Below are 16,086 nucleotides of genomic sequence, written 5' to 3'. Positions count from 1 at the left end.
CTGCCATGGAACTGAAACATCAGCTTTTTCCTGCCTTCTGACTCAAACTAAAGCATTGGCTCTTCTGGGTCTTAAGTCTGCAAACCTTCAGATTGGAACACCACCATTGGCTCTCCTGGTTTTCAGGCCTTTGAATTTGGACTAGAACTACACCATTGGCTCTCCTGCAACTCCACTGAAGATCTTGGGATTTGTCAACCTCCATAATCACATATTATAATTCCTTAGTAGAAAGTGTATGTATATATAAATATAAATATATAAAAATATATAAAAATATATATAAATATAAGTATAAATATATATACTCCTAATGGTTCTGTTTCACTGGAGAACCCTGACTAATACAGATTGTGGTACCATGAAGTAGGGTGCTGATGTAAAAAATACATAAAAATATGGAAGTGGTTTTGGAGCTGGGTGATGGGTATAATTGGAAGACTTTTGAGGTACATGCTAGAAAAAGCCTAGATTTCCTTGAAGGGACTGTTGGTAGAAATATGGATGTTAAAGGTGCTTCTGGTGAGGTCTCAGACAGAAATGAGGAACATGTTATTGGAAACTGGAAGAAAGGTGATCCTTGTTATAAACTGGGAAAGAACTGGCTGAATTGTAGTCTTGTGCTTTGTGGAAGGTAGAACTCACAAGAAATGAACTTGGATATGTAGCTGAGGAGATATCTAAGCAAACTGTTGAGGCGTGACCTGGCCTCTCCTTCCTGCTTATAGTAAAACGTAAGAGGAGAAAGATAAATTGAAAGAAAGATTAAGCAAAAAAGAATCAGAGTTTGAAGATTTGGGAAGTTCTCAGCCTATCTATAGTGCAAAAGTGAGAAAGCTTGTTCTGGAGAGAACACCCAAGGGTGTGGCTAGACAATCACTCTACTAGGAGATTATCCATGGTTAACGATGGAGCTAATCAGCTATCTCAGCAGAAGCTAGAAGCAAAAATAGGATTATGTTGAACAGCAGCAGAGACACTGCCAGTTTGGACCAAAGGGAACAGAGACTGGATGAAATAAAGGAAGGCTTTCTAAAGGATGGCTTTTGGACTTCTGGGATTCTACAGGACAGGACAATAGAGCGATTCAACATGCTTAATCCTTTAAGAAAAGGGAAGAATAACCCCAAAGGTGATTCAGCCATCACCAGTGCTGCCACTGTCACCACAAGCCTATGTGACAAAGCTATTTCCTCTTCACAGCTTCACATCTGGAGAGGAATATTGCTTCAGGATGAATCATACCTCAAGTCTCACCAATATCTGATTTAGATGATGTCTAGATGAGATTTTGGGCTTGGAATTAATGCTGGAGTAGGTTAAAACTTTTGGAGCTATTGAGATGTGGTGAATGTATTTTGAATGTGAGAAGGACATGAATTTGGCGGGACCAGAGGGCAGGATGTTACGAACTGAATTTTGTCCCCCCAAGAGTCATATGTTGAAACCTAACCCCCAGCGTCACTGTATTTGGAGCAGGGCCTCTGGGGAGGTAATTAAGGTTAAATGAAGTAATAAGGGTAGGGCCCAACTCATAGCACTGGTGTCCTTAGAAGAAGAGACACCAGAGATCTCTCTTTCTTTCCCTGTGAGCAAAGAGGAAAGGCCATGTGAAAACACAATACAACAAGAAGGTGGCTGTCTACAAGTCAGGAAGAGAGCCCTCACCAAAAACCAAATTTGCCAGCGCCTTGGTCATGGACTTCTAGCCTCCAGAACTGTGAGAAAATAAATGTCTGTCATTTAAGCCACCTTGTTTGCAGTATTTTGTAATGGCAGCCCTAGATGACTAATGCAATAATAAAGTCAGCAAGGATGTTGTGCTGTAAGTGCCTGACATTAAGCTTTTTTTTCATTGTAATTCAAGTGCCTGGTATTAAGCTTCTCATTGCCAAGACACCCGTTTCAAAGACGTCCATCTCAAATAAACATGCTGCCAGGACACCTCCACCCAAGAAGTTCCCCTTTTAGAAAGCCCTGGGTGACGCTGACCTGTTGAGTGCTCCTGCTTTTTCCTCCCCATGCCCTAATTCCTGCTCTTGGGATTCATTCATTCATTCATTTATTTTGGGTGGCGGGGCCTGCAGGTTTTATTTCTTGACTGGTCCACAGGATGGTAGGCAGTTGCACTACAGCCCACCTCTCAGGCCACCTCACCGGGCCCCTGGCTCTGGCTGTGTCTGCCTTCTTCTGCTCCTGCTGTTGTTGGAGCAGCAGGGGCTCTGACTCAAACTCCTTCATGCGCTTCCCGTAGTCCATGTACTCGCAGTAGTCCCAGTTGTGCTGTCGTGCTTGCAGGCCAGGAAGTCAGGGAATGTGACAGCTTACACCTGAGAAGCTCGATGAGGTAGTGAGCGCAGTAGTCATACTGATGAAGCACCGGCTGCGCCTTGCTCCACCTGCAGCTGAGGCGCTACCATCCCATGCTCCTTGCGCCTGAGGAAGCCATAGTCGGGTGGGAAGGTGGGCATCTGGAGGGGGTCAGGCTCCCTCAATGCATCACCCAGCTAGCGCCTGGCCAGGTGTCCCCCGCCATGTCTGCTGTTGCTGCAGGTTCCTGTGGGAGTCCATGCTCTTAGGTTTTAAATTCACCAATGAAGAGTGAACCTGCAAAACCCTAGCCACCCCACTCTCAACCTTAATAAAGGCAGAACTGCAGGTTCTCACTTTCTATCTGTCTCTGTGTCTGTCTCTGTATCTGTGTCTCTGTCTCTCTCTGTTTCTCTCTGTCACTGTCTCTGTCTTTCTCTGTCTCTGTGTCTTTCTCTCTCTGTCTCTCTGTCTCTGTCTCTCTTCTGTGTCTGTCTGTCTGTCTCTCTCTCTCTCTTTCTCTCTCTCTCTCTATATATACACGTATATATTTCCCCATGACCTTGCTGTGTGACCCTCAGGCATGCCATGTGCCCTCCAGCACTTGATTTTTCAAAGTTCCCTGATGGTTGCTGCTGTGGTACATCCTGCAGCCGTAATAAGAACCCAACGGCCAGGCCAGCCACAGCAGTGGCTCAGGTCATATAAGCAGATCGGTTAGGGAGGCACCACTTGGGAAAACATTTGGCAGTTTCTCAAAAAGTTCCACAAAAAATTTCCTTAGGAACCAAGAGTTCCACTTCTACCTAAGAGGAATGAAAACATATGCTCCCACAAAACTTGCATGCATACATTCATAGCATCAATTTTTATGAGAGCCCAAACCTGAAAACCAATTAAATGCTCATCAACTGGTGAATGGATAAGCAAAATGTAGTGTGCTCATACAATGGACAGATTCAGCATTAAAAAGGAACAAACTACTATGCTGTGCCATGGAGGAACCTCAAAACACATTATGTTAAAAGATGAAGCCAGACTCAAGAAACCATATATTGTATGACTCCATTTATATGAGAAGTCTAGAAAAGACAAATGTATAGAGACAGAATGTAGACAAGTGGTTGTCTGGGGCTGGAAGTGAGAATGAGGGTGAACTGTAAATGGGCCTGGGGGATTTTATTAGGGTGATAACAATGTTCTAAAACTGATTTGTGGTGATGTCTGTACCACTCATAAATTTACCAAAAATTATTGAATACTCTAATAGGGTAAGTTTTATGATATGTAAAATAGATCTTAATAAAACCTCCTTTAAAAACATTAGCAAACAAGCAGAAACTACAGTGAACAGAACCAGATCCACAAAGATTTCAAAAAAAGAATCACTGGACCCAGAATATAAATAAATCTTGAATACGTTTTAAGAAATAAAGGTGGCAATTAAAACCATGAGTAAGAGCAAAGGTTATCAAAATTGACTAGGCAGATTTGAAAAAGAACCAAAATAGGACTTCTACAAATGAGTAATATAGAAATTGAAATTAAATGTTCAGAAGAAAAGTAACACAAGAGAAAAGACACAGCTGAAGGAAGACATTGTGAATTAGAAGATAAATCTGGTGGTGCAGTGGTTGGGAGTCCTCCTGTTAATGCAGGGGACATGGGTTCGAGACCTGGTCTGGGAGGATACCACATGCCGCAGAGCAATAAGGCCCATGCGCCACAACTACTGAGCCTGCACTCTAGAGCCCGCAAGCCAGAACTACTGAGCTCGTGTGCCACAACTACTGAAGCCCATGTGCCTAGAGCCCGTGCTCCACAGCAAGAGAAGCCACCACAATGAGAAGCCTGCATGCCACAGGGAAATATCCCGTGTGCCACAACTAAGACCCGACGCAGCCAATATAAATAAATAAGTATTTTTTAAAAAGAAAAAGAAAAAGCCTTGAAGACACTAGCACGCACACACACACACACACACACACACACACACACACACACACACATCTCCACAGGCCTGAAAGTTTAAGCGAAAAAAAGAACTGTCAACCTAGAAAATGCATATCCAGTGAAATTTTCTTCCTAGAACAATAGTAAAATAAAGCATTTTCAGACAAACACAGAGATTTACCTCTAATAAACCCTCTGTAAGGGACTTTCCAAGTACTAAAATGAAGAAAAATGAGTATTAACCCCTTATACTTTTTAGGTGCACCACGATGTTCCCATGCTACTCCATGCCTTGGCATCAACACAGAAGCCTCAGGGCAGAAAGCAGGAGAGGCACAGGGCAAGCCTGAGGCTAGGCGTTATCAGCTTGTATCCCTGTAGACCTGGTGAGTGCTCACAGAAGACTGTTCGCCATAGTACGGGTTATATAAAGGGACACGTAAGACCAAGAGGATCTGTAATGGAGCATAAGAGGTGTCCAATACAGTGAAATTTTAAAAAAATGATAGAGCTAAGAGGTTAAGAAAAATAGCATATAAGTCAGGAGGGAGGTAATTAGAATAAAAGCATTATAAGGTTCTGGAGGAGGGTAATAATAATTAACTCTACACTCTCTCATCATGCATATTAAATTTTTAAAATATATATTTAAAATATTTTAATTTAGGTATAATTGACATATAATGGTGTATTAGTTTCAGGTGCACAACGTAAGGATTCAGTATTTGTATACTTTGAAAAATACTCACCACAATAAGTCTAGTTAACATCCATCACCTTACACAATTACAAAAAATTTTGTGTGTCATGAGAACTTTTAAGATTTACTCTCTCAATAGGCCTAAAATCCCTTATCAGAAATCCTTGGGGCCATGTACATTTCAGAATTCAGGAAGTTTTAAATTTTAAAAAGATATTAAATTGTACATTGTATACCTCCCCTAGAGTGGTCTGAGACAGCACAAATAATCAAACACATATTTATGCAGTAAAACATGAATATTCACCTCAAGTAGCGTAAAGACTGTAAATAGCTTCACATGATCAGGTAAAAATTTCTACCAAGTGAAATCAGATCAGACAGTTGAGGTTTTGCCACCAAGGAGGTTTCAAGAAAATAATTTTTACAACTTTTAGATTGCAAACTTTTGAATACGAAGCTGTGGACCTAGATTGGTTGAGCAGTAGCCATTACCAATATGTTAAAATTTAATATTTTCAATAAACCTCTCAGGAACATTTTATTATTTTCATTTTATAGATGAGAAAATTTAGGCTCAAAGAAATTAAATAACATGACTAAGCTCACACACCAGTAAGAGGGGTAATCAAGAATCGAAGGAAGTCTCTTTACCTCTACCGCCAGTGCATTTCCTACCACACCTCCTCAAAGGAGCACCACTGTGGCGTGTAATTGGACAGTCATTATTCTGTCTACATTCCATTCAGGCTCTGAGAGTAAAGGAAAGGAGTGCGATATTATTTTTATAAGCCAAAATTGTAACTGGAGATTTTTTTATACTTCACTGAACATATTTGTGGCAGAGAACTTTATTTCACTTTATTCCACTTCACACATGAGAAATGGGGTCCAGTTCCTAACTTCCTATCATTTTGATGTCCTTACTAAAAGTCAGCTTCCCTTCTGATTTCAGTTTGTCATGAATATTATCTGACACTCATCAATTGACGAAAATCACAAATTCCACTCTCTGCAGCTGGCAGGAAATGAATTAGCAACATTTCCTGGAATACACCCAAATTTGCTGAAAAACAAAAATTTGTTAATGTGATCCCAGGTCCTGAAATTTCTTCCATTGTGACTAATGGAAAGTTTAAGGAAACTGAGAGATGGAAAAGTCTTCAGTTATCATCTAACCTAACCCTTAATATTACGGATGAAGGGGCTGAGACCCTGATACATAGTTTCTCCAACACTTTATAGGGCTTACTTTGAACTTAAATGTAAACTAAAAAGAGAAGTAAGCCAATATTTACCAAGGAAACAAATGCGATGATGTATTTATGCAGGCATAATTTTTTTTGTTGTTTTTTTGGCGGTACGCAGGCCTCTCACTGATGTGGCCTCTCCCGTCGTGGAGCACAGGCTCCGGACGCGCAGGCTCAGCAGCCATGGCTCACGGGCCTATCTGCTCCACGGCATGTGGGATCTTCCCGGACCAGGGCACGAACCCATGTCCCCTGCATCAGCAGGTGGACTCTCAACCACTGTGCCACCAGGGAAGCCCATATGCAGGCATCATCTTAAAGTATGATTCTCAACAAAGCAAACAAACACCCCCATCAGCAGAAGTAGAGCTTGGGGAAACAAAAGGAAAGGAGGAAGTGACCTGGGACCTCCCCTGGCCAAACAGTATGCCAAAAATTTACTAATTTGCATACAGTATGACAGCATTGCCATCAAGCTAGGTGTAAGTTTTCAGATCACTAGATAGTCTCTGAAATGAGCCAGTTTATCATGTATCATTCCATTTGCCTCAATAGCTTCTCCAGTTACATTTGCTATCATGAGGATGTTACTACTATCCCCCAATACTACTACTATTGGCTGCCTTTTTGGCCAAGAGAAGTTCCATACTGTTAACCTATGTTAAAGACAGATAGAACTGTGCAAAACAAACAAACGCCCTGAACTGAGACGTGCCAGTATGTTAAATAACAATGAATTTGACCCTGTATGTGAGTCAGCCAAAGGAGACAAACATAGGGAAATGGTTTCCTACAAAACTGTGGTTGGCAGCATAGATTCTCAGGGAAGGTTAAGCCTTGACTGTGCCACTTATTAGAGCAGCATGACCTTAGGCAAGTCACAAATCTGTTGTTTCAAAATTTTGTATATTGATTATATATTACTTTCATAGTAAGGAATAATTAAATGTGTTAACTGAAAAAAAAAAAGATTTACTCTCTCAGCAGCAATATGCAATACATATTTGAATACATATGTGAATATGCAATACAGTATTTTTAATTATAGTTGCCATGCTGTACATAACAGCCTCAGGACTTTTTATTTTATAACTGGACGTTTATACCTTTCAACCCCGTTCAATCATTTCTCCCACCTCCTTGCCCCCAACCTCTGGCAACCACCAATCTCTTCTTTTTATCTATGTGCTTGTTTTTTTTGTTTTTATTTATTTGTCTTTTTAGATACCACATATAAGTGAAGTCATACAGTATTCATCTTTGTCTGACTTATTTCACTTAGCATAATGTCCTCAAGGTCCAACCATGTCACAAATGGCAAGATTTCATCCTTTCTTATGAATGAGTAATATTCCATTCTGTGTGTGTGTGTGTGTGTGTGTGTGTATCACATTTTCTTTATCCATTCATCCAACAGTAGATACTTAGGTTGTTTCCATATCTTGGCTATTTAAATAATGCTGCAATGAACATGGGGGTGCATTCATCTTTTGGAGTTAGCATTTTTGTTTTCTTTGGATAAATACCCAGAAATCGAATTGCTGGATTATATGGTTGTTCTATTTTTAAATTTTTTAAAAAGAAATAAAATGCATATCTATCCAATCAGTAGAGGGAAAAAAATAATAAAATGAGAAAAACACAATCAATCCAAATAAAAAAGGCAAGAAAGAAGAAAAATAAGTCACAGAAAAATCTGGACAAAGAGAAAGCACAAAATAAGTGGTAGAAATAAATCTAACAGTGTTAATAATTACAATAAACATAAGTGGGCTGAACTTTCTAGGTAAAAGGCAAAGATTACCAAACTAGATTTAAAAACAAAATCCACCTATACGGTGTTTAAAAGAAAAAGATAGACATAAAACATAATAATAGAGAAAGACTGCAAGTCAAATGGTTAAAATGAATGGAGCAGGCAAGGAAGGAAGGAAGGGAGGGAGGAAGGAAAGAAGGAAGGGAGGAAGTGCAAGTCACCATGACTTTGGTGAACAGTTCTTCTTTGCTACGAGCCAACTGGCGTTCATCCACCCAATGGAATGACTGAGCAATGGCCAGGGGAATGATGGTGAGATCTGATGGGTGTTTTGTGTAGAAGGGACAGGAGCGAGGACCAAGCCCTGTTGTTTCCAACAGGCTCTCAGCTGAGATTAAAGAGAACAGTGATTAAATCAAAGTCCAACCATCTTGCAGGGAATGGCCAACTCAGCAGTCAGGTCAACTTAAAGGGCTTGCCACAGTTGGAGAGAACCAGGGTGTCTTCTTTTCTGAGGAAGCTCCAGAGGCAATTCTCCAGAGACAAATCATTAATGTCCCTCCCTGTCCCATGCCCCCATCCCAGGGACCAAAGTGGTCCTCCCTGGTACCTAAGTCAGTACTCTCTTTCCACTGGGTCCCATTCCAATAAATTTACCATTTGTCACACCTAGACCTTTTGTTCAGAAGGATCAGGTAAAAGAGGGACAAGTGTATTTTTAAAAAAATTTAATCAGTTGTGCTTCTAGTGTCTCTTTAATTTTTTACAGCAACTCAGGACAAAAGAAATATCTAAAAATTCCATTTATTAAGTTGTCAGATCCAATTATCTTAACACATATTTATGTTGTCACAGTTTTGTAGCCATATGAAAAAAATACATATAAATTGAAAGAAAAAAATAATACATTTATTCTATTTTAAAGAACAGTAGTCTCCCCTTATCCACAGTTTCACTTTCTACAGTTTCAGTTACCCTCTGGCAACTGCTGTCTCAAAATGTTAAACAGAAAATTCCAGAAATAAACAATTCATAAGTTTTAAATTGTGCACCATTAAATGAATAGTATGATGAAATCTCACACCACCCCGCTCTGTTCTACCCAGGATGTGAGCATCCCTTTGTCCAGCATATTCATGCTGTATACACTGCCTGTTAGTATAGGAAAAAACATAGTATATATAAAGTTGAGTACTATCTTAGATTTCCGGCATCCACTTGGAACATGTCCCCCGAGGATAAGGGAGACTACTGCAATCATATTTACTTCCCTGGGACGTGTTGGGTACCGTGCAACTTCTCAAACCTTGGAATCAGATTGGGCACTACCATACTCATTTCCTGTACCACACTGATATTCATGCAGTATTTGCTTTTTATCACACCAACTGCAGAAAACCCAACTTTGCAAAGATATGACATTATCAAAAGGAAAACAATCTAATGTTGCAGTCATGATCTACCTTGTACTAGTAAGTTGCGTAGTTTCCGACAGATGATGAGTATCACTGTGTTTCCCTTGCACTATTAAAATACAGTTGACCCTTGAACAACGTGTGGGGCTGGGGCACCAACCCTCTGCACATTCGAAAATCTGCGTGTAATTTATAGTCAGTCTTCTCTATACGTGATTCGTCTGTACCCAAGGTTCCACATCCACGGATCCAACCAACCACAGATTGTGTAGTACCATAGCATTACTATTGAAAAAAACCCACATACACGTGGACCAGTGCAGTTCAAGCCCATTTACTCAAGGGTCAACTGTATTCTACGGTGCTCCATGGGCTTGCTGCCGAGGCACCCTGGGGTGTCTCAGAACACAGTTTAGGAACTGTGGGTCTAGTACAGAATTATTATTCAGTTTTGGGGACAAAATTCTTGGGGGAAAAAATTCAAACTCAGATTGTCACACTTGATATTACTTCGTAGTTTGAAGGTCAGCAAACTGCACAAAGGGTTAATATTTTTTAAAAACTTAGCATTAAGTTTGAAATCCCTAGGTCTTTCTTTTGGCTGGGCAGCTACTAGAGGGTGAAGCAGTCAGGCCTGCTGGGGTTGCCATTAGGTGAAAGAAAGAAACATTGGACATAGAAGGGAATCCCAATTTCTCAAAATAGGTCTACGTAACACTCCACCTTTTCATCCTGATTAGTACCCAGGGAGTGGTCAAGAACAAAAGATCACTTTCTAAGAATAGTCACAGTTAGTGGCCATGCTGCCTTGTTAACACACACGGATCAGGAAGAGGTGATAGACATAGGGTCAAAAATCCCTTTGTGTTGACTTTTGAGGAGGCTCTTCCAATGCTTAACAAGCCGAGATGCCTGTGGATGGTGGCCTGTGCAGAAAGTCCATCAAATACCGTGACTGGCTTGAGAGTCCATTGCAATCAAAGATGCATCATCATCAGACTGCAAACGTCTGGAAAGCCAGAAATGTAGCAAAGATTCATTCCAAGGACCACAGTGGTCTGGGCAGAGTCAGCTGATTGTACTGAGACAGCAACACTGCAACCTGAAAAACTGTCAACAGTGGTGAGCCCCAGGAGTGGGGCACAGGTTCGACGGCTTTGCCCTGTGCAATGGGCCTCCCTCACCGAGACCAACAGTTCAACTTTTCTTAGGACGTGCGGGCCCAGCACGCAGTAGTAGTGTGTGCATCTTAAACATAGAGTCATTTGCCTGGTGCCCAGTCTACGGTGGTGGGTATGTTGCATGTCTGGTTCAGTGATCGGTCCAGGCAGCAAAGGTGGCTGCCTGGGCAGTGCAGGCTCAATCCACAGCTTGATTCCAGTCGGTCTCATCAGAGAATGGGTCCTCACCATGGGAACCTATAGGAGTCACCCAGATGGTTCCATTAGCAGCCGTGATTTTTTTCTATAGTTGATGGCCCCAAAGAGGGAAATCTTTAATCTGCCACTCTGTAATTTTCCAAGTGGCAGACCAAATGGCTAGGACATTGTCAACAGCCCAAACAAGAGTTAGCAAAAATATAACAAGCTTCGTCAAGGAGTATTGGCTGGAGCCGTGAGGACAGCTTTGAGTTCTGCCTACGGAGCAGAGAGACCACATCTGTTTTCTGTTCCAAGTAGATGGCGCGGATGCTGAACAGCCACAGCGTGGTGTCTACCCAGTGGACACCATGGGTTTTAGCTTAGCCGAACCATCAGCGAACCAGGCCCAGGCATTTAGAAGAACCACTGCGGAATGAAAGCCCCACTGAGCGAGTGACTTTGCTTCAGGCTGTGGAATGGAGGATAACATTTCCCCCAAAGGGATGGCTGTCTGTTTGTCATGTAAAGCTGAAAACCCCACTGGGGCCAGGCCAGCTGGAGACCTAAATACACCGTTTCCATCTGACAAGGGAGGTTTATTGGGCCCTCCCCACACTGTTAGTTATTGAGTCCCAGTTACCCTACCCCTCAAAATATCAGTCACAAGGCCTCTATGTGTGTTTAACACTCTCGGGTGTTCACTTTTGACAAGAACCCAAGAGCAAGGTAAGAGATGCTTTTCAAAAGAGGTGTACCTCTTAGCATCATTAGGGAGGCAACAAACCCCATCAATGGATGCCCCCCCAGGGGAGGCTGCCTCCCAAATGTTCTGATCAGAAAAATGATCAATCAGAAAGATTTTTAGCTCAAAGGGATCATAGGGGGCTTCCCTGGTGGCACAGTGGTTGAGAGCCTGCCAATGCAGGGGACACGGGTTCGAGCCCTGGTCTGGGGGGATCCCACATGCTGCAGAGCAACTGGGCCCGTGAGCCACAACTACTGAGCCTGTGCATCTGGAGCTTGTGCTCCGCAACGAGAGGCCGTGACAGTGAGAGGCCTGCGCACCGCGATGAGGAGTGGCCCCTGCTCGCCGCAGCTAGAGAAAGCCCTCACGCAGAAACGAAGACCCAACACAGCCAAAAATAAATAAATTAATTTAAAAAACCAAAAAGGGATCATAGGGTTGTGGGGTCTCAAAGGCACCAGCACCTCTCTACATGCAGCAACTCCCCACAGGTATCAGCCCTTCTGGCGTTTATGAGAATTCACGGAATGTTCATGGAAAACACCAATGCCAATTACACACCCAGCAGTGGAAGCCACGAGGACAGTCCACTGAATTGGCCCAAAGCCCTGCCCACAAGGTTGGCCAGCTCCTTTCTTGTCCCTGGAAAAGTGAGGGCCATTCTTCCCTTGGGAGGATGCCTGGAAGACTTCAAAAGTCTTTTTTGCACTTGCTCAGAAATGCAGCTATCAATACTTTAGCACACACAGCCTTCACACAATAGCAGTCATTCCTTCATTCTTTCAACTAACATTTGTTTGGTGTCTATTATGTACAAGGCACTATTTTAAGTCCTGGAGACACAGCAATGAACAAAACAGTCTCTCATAGCTTATGTCCTAATGGGAATATCAGACAAAAAAAAAAAGGAAATAGATAATATGTCAGATGGTGATAAATGCTATGGAGAAAAAGAGCAAGGAAAGGGGCAGAAGGAGTAGAAGTGGAACTTTCCTAATTTAAGCAGGATGGTCAGGGAGAGTCTCAGAGACCTGAAGGGAATGAGGAAACAAGACATGAAGGTTTCTGGGGAAAGTGGGTTCTAGGCAGGGGGAAAATAATGCAAAACCCCTGAAGCTGGAGCCTGCCTACTCTTTTACATAAGGAATGGACGGAGTGGAATGACCCAGAAGAGCTGGACATGAGGTCACAGGGATCATAGGAGGATCCCATGAGGTCTTGTAGCTTGAACAGACTTGGCTTTTACTCTGAATGAGATGGAAAGTGGTATAATATGGTACATTTTACCAGGGTGTCTCTGGCTGCTGTGCTGAGAACAGACTGGTGGCGTGGGCGGGGGGGCGCGTAGAAGCAGGCAGATCATTTAAGAAGCAATTGTAAAAAAATCCCACAAGAGAGGATGTTAGTTTGGTCAAGGGTAATAATGCTGGATAAGTAGGAAAAAGTGATAACATTTGGGATAGATTTTTTTTTAATGATTATTTTGAAAATATAACCATAACACCATTATCATACCAAAAAAACAAACAATAATAATTTAATATCATCAAATATCTAGTCAACATGCCAACATTCCTGATTGCCTCATGATTTTTTAAAAAATTTGTTAAAAATATCAAAGATAAACAAAGCCAGGTATTAGTTAAAATGGTGAAAACAGGTTTTATTCAGTAACTACTGACAGTAGGCAAAAAAGTTGAGCTCCATCCTGATTTGCAAAGAGGAATTGTAAAGGGAGAATGGGGACAGGACTCAAGTGAAAAATTACAAAGGGTTGGTCACTGTAAACGTGATTAGGCCAGCAGTGACTGCTGGCGATTATGGAAGTTAGGATTCTATCCTCCCAGAGACTGGAAGCCCTCTCCTTCCGGATAATTACATTTCAAAGGAATGGCTTTCGGGTCCTTAAGACAAGACACTCCACAGTTATAGAAGATACATATCATCTCAAAGGGACAGAGGAAGGATTCACAATTATAAGCCCTTTTTGAGTGAATGCTCTAATAAAGGGAGGCCAGGGGACTATGTCAGGTGTTAGCTAAAACAAACAGCAAAGTTTTTTGACAAACAACAAATTTTTTTGACAGCTCTGAGCTTTTCCAAACAGGCACTCAAAACAGGCTGGGTGGTCCCAGAGACATGGCCTTAAACTGCTAGAGGCCATGTTAAAGTTTGGTGGAGACTCTCCTAGTGCAGGGTTTTTGTTTGTTTGTTTGTTTGTTTTGGTTTGGCCGCAACATACAGCTTGGAACCCATGCCCCCTGCAATGGAAGCGCGGTGTCCTAACCACTGGACCACCAGGGAATTCCCAGTGCAGGAGTTTGAATGGAGTCTTCACGCTGAGATTCACTGCAGTTCTCAGAATCGCTATCCAAATAAGGTTCATACAAATAATGTCATTTGCAGCAACATGGATGGACCTAGAGATTATCATACTCAGTGAAGTAAGTCAGAAAAAGACAAATACCATATATCACTTATATGTGGATCTAAAATATGACACAAATGAACTTATCTACAAAACAGAAACAGACTCACATAGAGAACAGACTTGTGGTTGCCAAGGGAGAGGGTTGGGGGAGGGATAGTTCAGGAGTTTGGGATTAGCAGATGCAAACTATTATATATAAAATGGATAAACAACAAGGTCCTATTGTATAGCACAGGGAACTATGTTCAATATTCTGTAATAAACTGTAATGAGAAAGAATATGAAAAAGAATGTATATATATATATATATATATATGTATAACTGAATCACTTTGCTATATACCAGAAACTAACACAACATTGTAAATCAACTATGCTTCGATCAAATAAATTTTAAAAAATAAAATTAATACAAATAAGGTTCATACATTGCATTGTATGATTGACATTATATCCTAAATCTCTTTTTATCTGTAGGTTCCTCCTTCATTCTTCTTTTTTCCCTTACAATTTGTTGAAGAACCTGAATCATTTGTCCCACAGATTCAAGGCTTTGCTGACGGGACTCTCATGGGTTATTTTAAGATGTTTCTTTGTCCCTGTATTTCCCAAAATTGGTAGTCAGGGGTGAGTTGCCTGCCAGACATGCAAGAAGAGATGAGGGAGTGGCAGTTGGATGTAAGGTTGGGAGAGGGGTCTCAGCTGCAGATAATAAATTGGGAGTCATAGGCATGGAGAGTTTAAAGCCATGATTCTAAGTGAGATGGCTGAGGGAATGAGAGTAGACAGGCAAGAGAAATGCTCTAAGGCCTGATGGGGAGGTACCAGGAAAGGAGATGGAGAGCACATCCAGTGAGACAAGAAGGAACAGTTAGGACAGTGACCCTGAAGCCAAGAAAGGAAGGTATTTAAGAAAGGGAAGAATGATCAACTATGTCAAATGTGATAATAGATTCAGTAACATAAGGATGGAAAGTTTACTATTGAGTTTGGCACTGGTGACCTTGAGAAGAGCCGTTGCGAAGAGTGGTGAAGGCAGATTGGAATGGGTTCAAAAGAGAATGGATGAGAGGAAGTGGAGATAAACAAAGACAACTCTTTCAAGAAGTTTTGCTGCAGGGCTTCCCTGGTGGTGCAGTGGTTAAGAATCCGCCTGCCAATGCAGGGGACACGGGTTCGAGCCCTGGTCCAGGAAAACTCCACATACCACGGAGCAACTAAGCCTGTGCGCCACAACTACTGAGCCTGCACTCTAGAGCCCACGAGCCACAACTACTGAGCCTGCATGCCGCAACTACTGAAGCCCATGCGCCTAGAGCCCATGCTCCGCAACAAGAGAAGCCACCGCAATGAGAAGCCCGTGCACCACAACAAACAGTAGCCCTCGCTCACCTCAACTAGAGAGAGCCCGTGCGCAGCAACGAAGATCCAATGCAGCCAAAAATAAATAAATAAATGTATTAAAAAAAAAGTTTTGCTGCAAACGGAAGCAGAGAAAAGAGGTGATAATTGGAGATGAATGCTACCTCAAAGGAAAATTTATTTTCCAGATGGATTCCTAGGAGCCTATTTGGATCGTGTGACACTGACCTAATAGCGGGAAATAGATGTGTGTGTAGGGGGTTGCTGGAACACTAACCTTTGAGTAGGTAAGAGGGATGGAATCTAGGGCTCTTGTGAAGGGTCTGATCTCCGGGAGGAGGACAGACAGTTCATCCATAGTAACAGGCCAGACGGTGCACCTGGACACAGCTGCAAACAGACTGACAGATACAGTAGTGGGAACACGTGGTGTTCTGACTGCTTCTATTTTCTTACTGCGATAAGAAGCAGGGTCACCAGCTGAGAGTGGGGTGTTGGAGGTTTGAGAACACAGTACTCTCTGGGGAGTACGAGGAGTAAATGGACAAGGAAAATGTGCTGGATTATTGGTCTTGAAGTGACATGACTCAGCATGGTGTCAGGTGCTTCTCCAGCCAGGTTTAAGCCCTCAGGAGAGATGCAGAGTAGGCAGAGATTTAGATTTACCCAGAAGTGGGCTTTTGTCCTATGAGTAAACAGGAGAGAGGGGCAAGGACACTGAGAGTGTACGCAAGGAAGTGGTTATAACGACAGCACACTATATCTGTGCCGGCAGTTGAGGGTTTGCTTACACAAGTGATGTA

The 16,086-nt window shown here is 42.2% G+C and overlaps 1 pseudogene; it reads right to left on the bottom strand.

Annotated features, from left to right (window-relative positions):
• Positions 1 to 922: 922 nt before the first annotated feature.
• Positions 923 to 4,678, bottom strand: LOC113612280 (NADH dehydrogenase [ubiquinone] 1 beta subcomplex subunit 7 pseudogene; annotated as a pseudogene).
• Positions 4,679 to 16,086: the final 11,408 nt, after the last annotated feature.

Source organism: Aethalodelphis obliquidens, unplaced genomic scaffold (genome assembly GCF_003676395.1).
Source record: "Aethalodelphis obliquidens isolate GAN/ISIS:26980383/991018 unplaced genomic scaffold, ASM367639v1 scaffold74, whole genome shotgun sequence".
Lineage (NCBI taxonomy): Eukaryota > Metazoa > Chordata > Mammalia > Artiodactyla > Delphinidae > Aethalodelphis > Aethalodelphis obliquidens.
The sequence above is the reverse complement of the archived record's forward strand: the minus strand, read 5'-3'. Positions and strand labels throughout refer to the sequence as shown.